Source organism: Chondrus crispus, genomic scaffold, assembly GCF_000350225.1.
Source record: "Chondrus crispus Stackhouse genomic scaffold, scaffold_204, whole genome shotgun sequence".
In the NCBI taxonomy this organism is placed as follows: Eukaryota; Rhodophyta; class Florideophyceae; order Gigartinales; family Gigartinaceae; genus Chondrus; species Chondrus crispus.
The window spans coordinates 147,192-156,409 of NW_005179078.1; positions in this window are offsets into that span (position 1 = coordinate 147,192).

The following is a 9,218-nucleotide window of genomic DNA, read 5'->3' on the forward strand; positions in this document are numbered from 1 at the left end:
AATCCAACGACCCAAACCTCAACCCAGACGAGCCACCACGAAGGAGACACAACCACGAAAACCCCACGACTTCCTCCCCTTCGCAGCACGGCCCGCACCAACCCCCACCCTCAGCACAGCAGTTGCACCACGACAACAGCCAGCCAAACGAACTGCGCAGCAACAAATGCTCCACGAATGGCACCTAAAATTGGGGCATGCCCACCCTAAAACGATATCAATCATGTCCAAGCATGGACTCCTCCCTGCAATGCCGAAAGGCCTCACAGACCACAGCGCAAAAATTACGTGCAGCGGCTGTATACATGGGAAAACAGCTACACGACCACACGCACGCACCCAACACGCAGCACACTCAGGAGACAGCATTTCGTCGGATGTCTGCGGCCCCATTAAGCCAACATCCAGACACAACGCACGGTACTTCCTCACCATGATAGACACGGCAAGCAGATACGTATGGGTCTACTGCATACCAAACAGAGCCCAAGTACCCAGCACAGTGATAGAAGCCGTCGACCACATAGCATCACAGCACAGAAACTACCCGCGACTGCTGGTGACGGACAACGCAAAGGAGTACATTGCAAAAGCCCTCCAAGAGAAACTCCGACAACGAGGTATAGAGTTCAGACCAACAACTCCATATACCCCACAGGAGAACGCCATGGCCGAAAGGATCAATAGAACACTCATGGACAAGGTCAGAGCAACGCTACAGCACAGCCAGCTCGATGACACGCACTGGCAAGACGCACTCGAGGACGCAGTCTTTAAATATAACCTCACGTATCATCACGGACTCAAGGGCATCCCACACACAGCGTGGTACGGTGAACCACCACAAATCAAGAAACTGTTCACCTTCGGGCAAATTGGTTACGTACCCATACTAAAACCAAACAGACCCAAACTCGACACACGGGCAACTCCCGTCAGATATATGTACGGCCTGGACCACACACACGTCTGCATCCAAAACATTGCCACAAGGCAATACCAGAAAATTCGTGCAGTAGACCTGAAGCCGTACTACAAACAGCAGGACCCATGCCACTCGGTCAACGCAGTGTTTCACACCACGGCAACAAGGAGGAGCCAAAGAAAAACACAGGCAACTCCCAAGGCGAACAAACGCACAAAGACGACAACCAAGCGTCAAAGAAAAATACGACGCAGCCCAAAGAAGGTCAAAAACACGCAGACCAAAGCGAAGAGGAAGCGAAAAATCACTCGCATCCCAACCGCAGTCTGCAGCACCACACCGCCGCCGAAAACACTCAGCCAGGCACGACGCTACCCAGACGCAAAAAAAGGGGACAAGCACACGATGCGGAACTGGACCAGCTCGATGCAATGAAGGCCATCGATTGGACATCTCAAAAAACGGGCGGCAATCGAAAACAAATCCTGCCAACAACCATGACCTACAGATACAAGCGAGACAAAAATCAAACGCAGCACAAGGCGCGTTGCTCGATAAGGGGTGACAAAATGACACCACACATCCACTATGACCCCGAAAAGACGGCCACCTACATGGCCGACAGAGCAACTGTACGAACACTGTTTGCACTCGCTGCATCAATGGACATGGTGATCGAACACTTCGACATCACCGGAGCCTACCTCCATGAGAATTACCAACATACAAAAAAAGTGTATGTCTGGCAACCGCAGAGATTCAACGGAGAATACAAACACGCGGCCACACATGGCCAACTGAAAGGGAATGTCTATGGCACACCGGCAGCCGCGCACACGTACAGCACCCAACTGCACGCCCATCTCAAGAAACACGGGTACAGGCAGATGAGGTCCGATACGTCACTTTTCACCAAACGAGAAGGTAAAAACAGAATTTTTGTTGGCATCAGCATGGACGATTTTCTCCCAATCTCAACAAACAAAAAACTCATCGACGAACTGTACGCCATCCTGCAGAAAAAGTACAGCGTCAAGAGGTTAGGCAGGCCAGCAAAATATCTCAACTGGCAAATCAAGTACGTCAGCGGAGGGATACACATATCCCAACCTGCACACATAGACAGTGTAGTGGAGCTACTGTCACAGACCGGGTGCAACAGCAAAAAAACACCCTACCTCGACGGAGTCAGCACGGACCCCCCCGGAGAAGACGAAGCAGAACGGTCCGATATTGCCACCATATATGGCAAAGCAGTAGGGGAAATCCGGTACATCGCAGATAGCGCAAGACCGGATGTCGCATTTGCAGCAGCGATATTGGCAAGGGCACTCAAGAAACCCACACAACGCCATTGGAACCTCCTGCAAAGAACGGCACAATATCTTCACACCACCAGGGAAGACGGAATCCTCATGCCCAAAGGCAGCAAAAAGAGCGTCCACATCCGAGCATTTTCCGACGCAGATTATGCCAACGACAAGACCAGCCGCAAGTCGATCAGCGGAATGGTAACTCTCGTCAATGGAGCACCGGTCCAGTGGCTGGCCAAGCAACAGCCAGTAGTAGCCAAAAGCACCTGTGAAGCCGAATACATCTCGGCAGCGGAAGCCACAACGCAAACGCTTTGGCTATACAACCTCCTCGACGAGATCAAGCTACCCACAAACACGCCCACGCTGCACATAGACAACACAGCAGCTGCCCAAATGGCAAAAAGCATGGGCGCCACCAAGCGGAGGAAATGCATAGACGTACGGTACCATTTTCTACACGACACCGTACAACAAGGCCACCTCAAGATCCTGCGAATTCCCTCCATAGAACAATACGCAGACATCTTCACGAAACCGCTGAAAGCGACGATCTACCGCATGCACAAGGACAACATCACCGTCCGCGCACCCTGCCCTCGCGTCGGGGGGAGTGTGGTTCCATCCAGAACCAAAACACAGACGCTCAGACAACGTGCACGAACGACAGACACTGTGGTTCCATCCAGACAGGTCAGCACAGTAGATAAGGCACAGCCACATAAGGCACCACAACTCAGCACATAAAGTCACCGCCGGCCGCCGTCCCCCCAGGGGTGAGAGGGCCATCGGTGTTCATGGCATCACATTGGCAACGTCGAGAATGTGTATGTTGGTTTCTAGGTTTTGGAAACACAAGGAAGGTCTCAGCTCAGGCACTTTGTTTTGGTTTCAAAACATGAGTACAAACGGGGCCGGTCAGCGTTTCAATGATGGTGGCGATGGAACTCCAGAAAAACCCTTTCGTCTGCTCGGTACTCAACATTTGAAAGGGCTGCCTTTCCTCCTCCAAGAGCCCAAAATATCGGGATGCACCGGCAACATTGACAGAAGAATGCAAAACAGCGGCCGCTTAATGGATGGAACAAATTTCGTGGTCTATCGCGCTCTCCTACACTGCGATGACTTTTCCCCATTCTCTTCATTGTATCCGCAGGGTTCAGCAGGTGGATGCTACATGATCCCGCTTGGACTACCACCGCGAAGTCGTAACACGCGATCGTCTGTCAGAATCATTGGATTAACTCCTCCAGGTGTATCAACGAACAATATACTGCTCTCAATCATTCCAGACTTGGTTAAGTGTACAACAGAAGGTGTGGAAGCACACACGCCTACCGGCGAGAGAGTAAGAATCTTTGTCGACGTGGTGGGTTTTGTGGCTGACTATCCAGCGGCCGCTGAAACATTGGATGTTATGGGACATACAGCAAATACGCCCTGCACTCTTTGTACATTTCGGAAGAACACCGGCGTCGGTGAGAGCGGATACGGCTATACGACAAAAGTCCATGCACACCGCACGGCGTCCTTGAGGTGCATGGAACGCCATGAAACCCTTCGCAACAGCGAAATTGACAGTCGAGACACAAACCGGCTTGGTATGAAAGACAGCAACAAGGTTAGTGACGAAAGTTCTCCTCTTCTTGCATTGCAAAGGGAACTTGAGCGCGTACGAGTTGACATACCGTTAACAAGCGATGGAAAGCGTGTGGTGTCAGGACGTTTTGAGGCATATCGCTGCAACGTCGTCGCGCCTGACCATTTGCTGGCCGGTCTCGCGAAGAACGTTATCGAGGTAGGCTTCCACGTCATTAACCGACAAGGAAACGCGGCCGCGTTCAGGGCAAAAGCTGACATGGCAATATGCGGAGCCCTCCGAGACAATGGGTTGAAGAGGCAATCATCAGTTTTTAGTTCCAAGAATGAACTCAATTCCATTACTCTGTCAGGTGTGTTCTGTGTCCTTCTCGTGTGCGTTCCGGTTTTCTACCAACTGTTCCCGGGGATCCAGAGTGAAGAAATCACTGTTGTGTTGGATCTATTGACACAATTGCAGGAATTGATTGCGTTGACGTACTGGTGGCCATCGGAAGAGGCGGATGGTGTCTCAGATTATTTGTATGTGACAAGTGATAATGGAGCTCAATACCATGCAGACTTGCTGGAAAGGGCTGAGAAGTATGTGACTGAGGCAGACAAGTTTTGCGCAAATTATTGCCAAGGAGTGGGTAAAGGTCGCCCCAGCTTGGACAAGCCGAACCTGCACAGTTTAATCGAGTTGTACAACCAAACAATTCCTGCCTTCGGGCATGTACGTCACTTTATGGAACTGGTGTTCGAGAATGCTCATCAACCTTTGAAGAGGTGCATAGTCCGGGGTAATCACCAAAAAGGACATTTAGCGGCCGTGGGTCATTGTTTGGGGAATGATTGGCAAGGGCGGTTGGCGTTGCTGTCCAGCACTATGACACAAACTTCGGATGCCGGACTGAAGATGGAATGCAGGAGAGGCCTTCGACGCTTGCTTCTCGGCGAAGCTTGCAACGAGTTGTCACAGGCTTCGGATGAATTGAAGGGATTCCTGAAGGACACAGATGTTAGTATATCTGATTTATTTGTCAAACCGTTGATGGACGAGATGCGGTCGAATGGGAAGGTCAACCCCGCTTGGACGGGAGATTCCGTACGATGGGAGGGGAATTGTGAAAAGGATGTTGTAGACAGTTACACTGCCACAAATCGACACCAGTGACTTGCGCACGACAGAAGGCGAAACGCAAGTCACTGACAGGAGAAAAAGATAAATTCACCGACACAAGCCGAGACACAAACCGACAGGAAACGAAGCAAAACACTGGCAGCAGCGAAATATACTCTCGAACCAAGCCTTGGAGACAACTGTACCCTGAAAGGTAGGGTGCGGAGGTACGGACAGCGTCCGGGTAATGGTCGAACTCGGGTGGTCGGCCACTGGTGTTGAGAGGAGAGTTTACTTCTCAGTTCGGCCCTATCTCTCGTTCTACTCCTACAAGTTAGCTACTTATAGTCTGAAGGCTTTGGTTGCTCGAAGCTGATTTCGCTGCTGCCAGTGTTTCGCTTCGTTTCCTGTCGGTTTGTGTCTCGGCTTGTGTCGGTAAATTTATCTTTTTCTCCTGTCAGTGACCTTTATTCTGCGAACTTCGTACTTCGCTCAAGGCTTGGCTCGACGACTTCGCCCTACACCACGAAACAGAATCAGGATTGCTACAAGTATTCCGCAAGTTTTTCCATATATGCTGAAAGCGTAACTTGAAGGTGTCCATGACTAAGTCTCACCTGTTCTCGAAAGAACTCAAGTGGTGCGGGCGGATTATTACGGGCGAGGGTACACGGTATGATCCTCGAAAGTTTGACGGACTGCGCAATTTCCGTTCGCCTATCACCGCGGCAGAACTTTGTGAGTATGTACACTGCGCGGCATGGATGTCACAAGGCATTCCAGATTTTGCCAAACGAGTCTCACCTCTCCGTGCTCTGCTCGAAGCAGCATACAAAAAGAGCGGTAAGAGAACAAAGAGGTCGATTTCCAAGATCACTCTAGAATCTATCGGCTGGCAGGAAGATCATGAAACTGCGTTCCGCGACATACAAGCCCAACTCCGCGAACAAGTCGAATTGTCGCATCGCGATCCTTCGAAGAAACTCTGTGTCTATACTGACGCAAGTGAAGCATACTGGGCCGCTGTCGTAACACAATGCGAACCAGCAGAACTCCTGAAGCCAGTGTCGGACCAAACCCACTCGCCACTTGCATTTCTCTCCGGTGAGTTCAAGGGGCCGAAAATTGGCTGGACTATTTACGAAAAAGAAAGGTTCGCTATCGCCGAAACATTCCACCGTCTGGAATACATGCTTATGTGTGAACCAGACACACGTGTCTTTACCGATCACCGTAATCTCCTGTTCGTCTTCGCTCCATCTACTCTCGAACCAAGCCTTGGTAGACACAAAGTACTCAAAGTCCTACGCTGGGCCGTTTTTTTGTCACAGTTCATGTACCGTATCGAACATATCGATGGCGAGGCAAACGTAATGGCAGACATCATGACGCGCTGGCTCCGCGGCTATCGAAACCCAAACAAAGCGATCAAACGCGTTGCACACATCCTACAGCAATACGATGTTGTGCCCTCATCCGCCGACCCCGACTTCGACTGGCCTAACATGAAGCAGATCTGCAAGTACCAAGATGAAAACTCTTCAACGCGCCCGATGGAAGCAAAATTGACGCCCATGGTGTTTATTGTATCAAGGGCAGAAAATGGATTCCCGATCAAGCTGACGAGCTCCAGCTACGACTTCTTATCGTCGCGCATTGTGGTACCTCAGGTCATCGCGGTGCCGAAGCAACTGCAGACGTCCTCCGCGAAGAATTCAATTGGTCTACAATGGAAAGTGACTCTCGTGCATTCGTGTCTGACTGTATCCATTGCGTCATAGCTAAGACCGGCGACAGAATCCCTCGTCCTTTCGCATCCACACTTCATGCAACGAGACCCAATGAAGTCGTGCATTTCGACTACTTGTACATGGGGCCGAGCTCTTCCGGTGAAAAGTACATACTGGTTATCAAAGACAATCTCAGCAGCTACCTCTGGCTCTTACCAACTACAAACGCCACCGCAGAGTTCGCAGCAAAATCATTGGCTCGGTGGATCCGAACATTCACCGCCATGATCGTTTGGGTGAGTGACCGGGGTACCCATTTCAAGAACGAAGTCATGACCCTACTGGCGGAAGACTACCGCATTACGCAAACTTTTACGACGGCATACTCCCCGTGGTCAAACGGAACCGTTGAAGCCGCCAATAGAAACGTCATGGCAGCTTGTCGCTCTCTTACTACCGAACTAAAGCTTGGCCCGCATGACTGGCCCGAACTGGTGCCTATTTTGGAGTCCATCATCAATGAATCCCCAACCACTAGGCTCGGTAAATGACCTGATGGTGTATCCTACTCACCGCTCGAAGTCATGACCGGCATACCCCCTCGCCGTGAGCTACTCCGCGGCAACCATTTACGAAATGGCAGGGTCGAACGTCTCGCCCTCGACCGCATCCGTGCCCAACAAGTGACTTCTATATCAAAGCTACAATGTACCCTTCACGCCATGCACAAGGTGGTGAACAACGCTGTGTCAAAAAACCGAGCTCGACAGCTACGCTTTCACAACAAGCGCACCAACATCATTGAACCAAACTTTTCCCCGGGTGATTTCGTCTTAGTACGCCGAGGGCAGAACAAAGGGCATAAGACGAACTTCCGCTGGATGGGGCCGCGTCGAATTCTCGAACCCGTGAGCGAACTAGTCTACAAAGTGGCCAAGCTCGACGGTTCTTCTGTTGAGCAAGTGCACGCCGCGAGATTACGCCTCTACCACCCTAGCAACGAAAACAAGCCAGTATCTTCGGAACTCATGGAACTAGCCGAAAGGACGGAAGCTGTGTACGAACTCATTGAACGGGTTGTCGATATTGGTGAGGATAGCGATGGGATCCACTTACGAGTCCAATGGCTTGGCCTCCCGGACGAGCGCAATTGCACCTGGGTTCCACTCATGACAATGAATGAAGACGCCCCCGCTATGCTCTCAAAATTTCTCTCTACTTTCAAGCGCAAAAAGAGCTTGATGACAAAGGCAAAGCAGTGTATCCTCCAAAACAAGTGACGTCACTACTTCGTCGCAAGCTCAGGGGCCGTGTAGACAGTTACACTGCCACAAATCGACACCAGTGACTTGCGCAGGACAGAAGGCGAAACGCAAGTCACTGACAGGAGAAAAAGATAAATTCACCGACACACGCCGAGACACAAACCGACAGGAAACGAAGCGAAACACTGGCAGCAGCGAAATCAGCTTCGAGCAACCAAAGCCTTCAGACTATAAGTAGCTAACTTGTAGGAGTAGAACGAGAGATAAGGCCGAACTGAGAAGTAAACTCTCCTCTCAACACCAGTGGCCGACCACCCGAGTTCAACCACTACCCGGACGCTGTCCGTACCTCCGCACCCCTACCTTTCAGGGTACAGTTGTCTCCAATGTCAATGAGCTGTCCAGCTGTTGCATATCAGAAACAGAAACGATAGATTCATCTGAGCTTTTGTCGCAGCTTTTGTCACGGGCTACAAACATCCTGGAAAATCTCCGTCCAGAATTTGATACGTCAAAGAAGTCGGAAGTCAAGTTGTTCTCGTCTGCTCGGCGCGTTTGCAGAAGCTACTTGAGTGCGTCCCCACGGACGTACTCGCATGACACGATTGAGCCGAGATGTGTCGTCCAGGTTATGTTACCGCGCGGAGGGACGAAGGGATTGCTTTTGCATGCCAATGGGGCGGTCGGATCGTCATTGAACGTGTTCGCAGTTGTTGGGGTCTTGCAGAGAGAGGACGAGAGTCCTCACGCGGCTGTCGTAAGATGCAGAGTGGATGATCGTAAAACTCTGAGGATATCCGCGGAACTGAACTCAGAGTCTATACAGGTGCTCTGTCTCACTGATGGCGTCCGTCGCGTGGCGCTGTACCACGCCTGCTCAGCCAACTCCTGTCACGTATCGAGGGACAACTCCATCAAACACTCTGCCAATGTTTTGGGTGGCGGGGCATTCTACTTTCAGACGAGGAGAAAAGGTTACCCTGCAAGAATGGCATGAAGGAGATAGGGACCTGGTGTTTCAGACGCTGGAAAACCTGATTATTCGCGGAGTGGCGTTTTCTACTGGAAAATTATCAGATTTCAGCACCCATCCCATCTGAATTGAAATTGGGCGGACTTCTGGTTACACGTCTCGCCGATCGCGTCAAGAGTTGGACACCTCGCTCTTCCTTGGCCAATCTACTGCTGACTGAAGGTATTTTTGGACACACACAACCACGCAGTTCGTTTCGCGTATGAGGGCGCAAGATCGATGCCATAGGGTCACGGCGGGCCCGCTTGTGG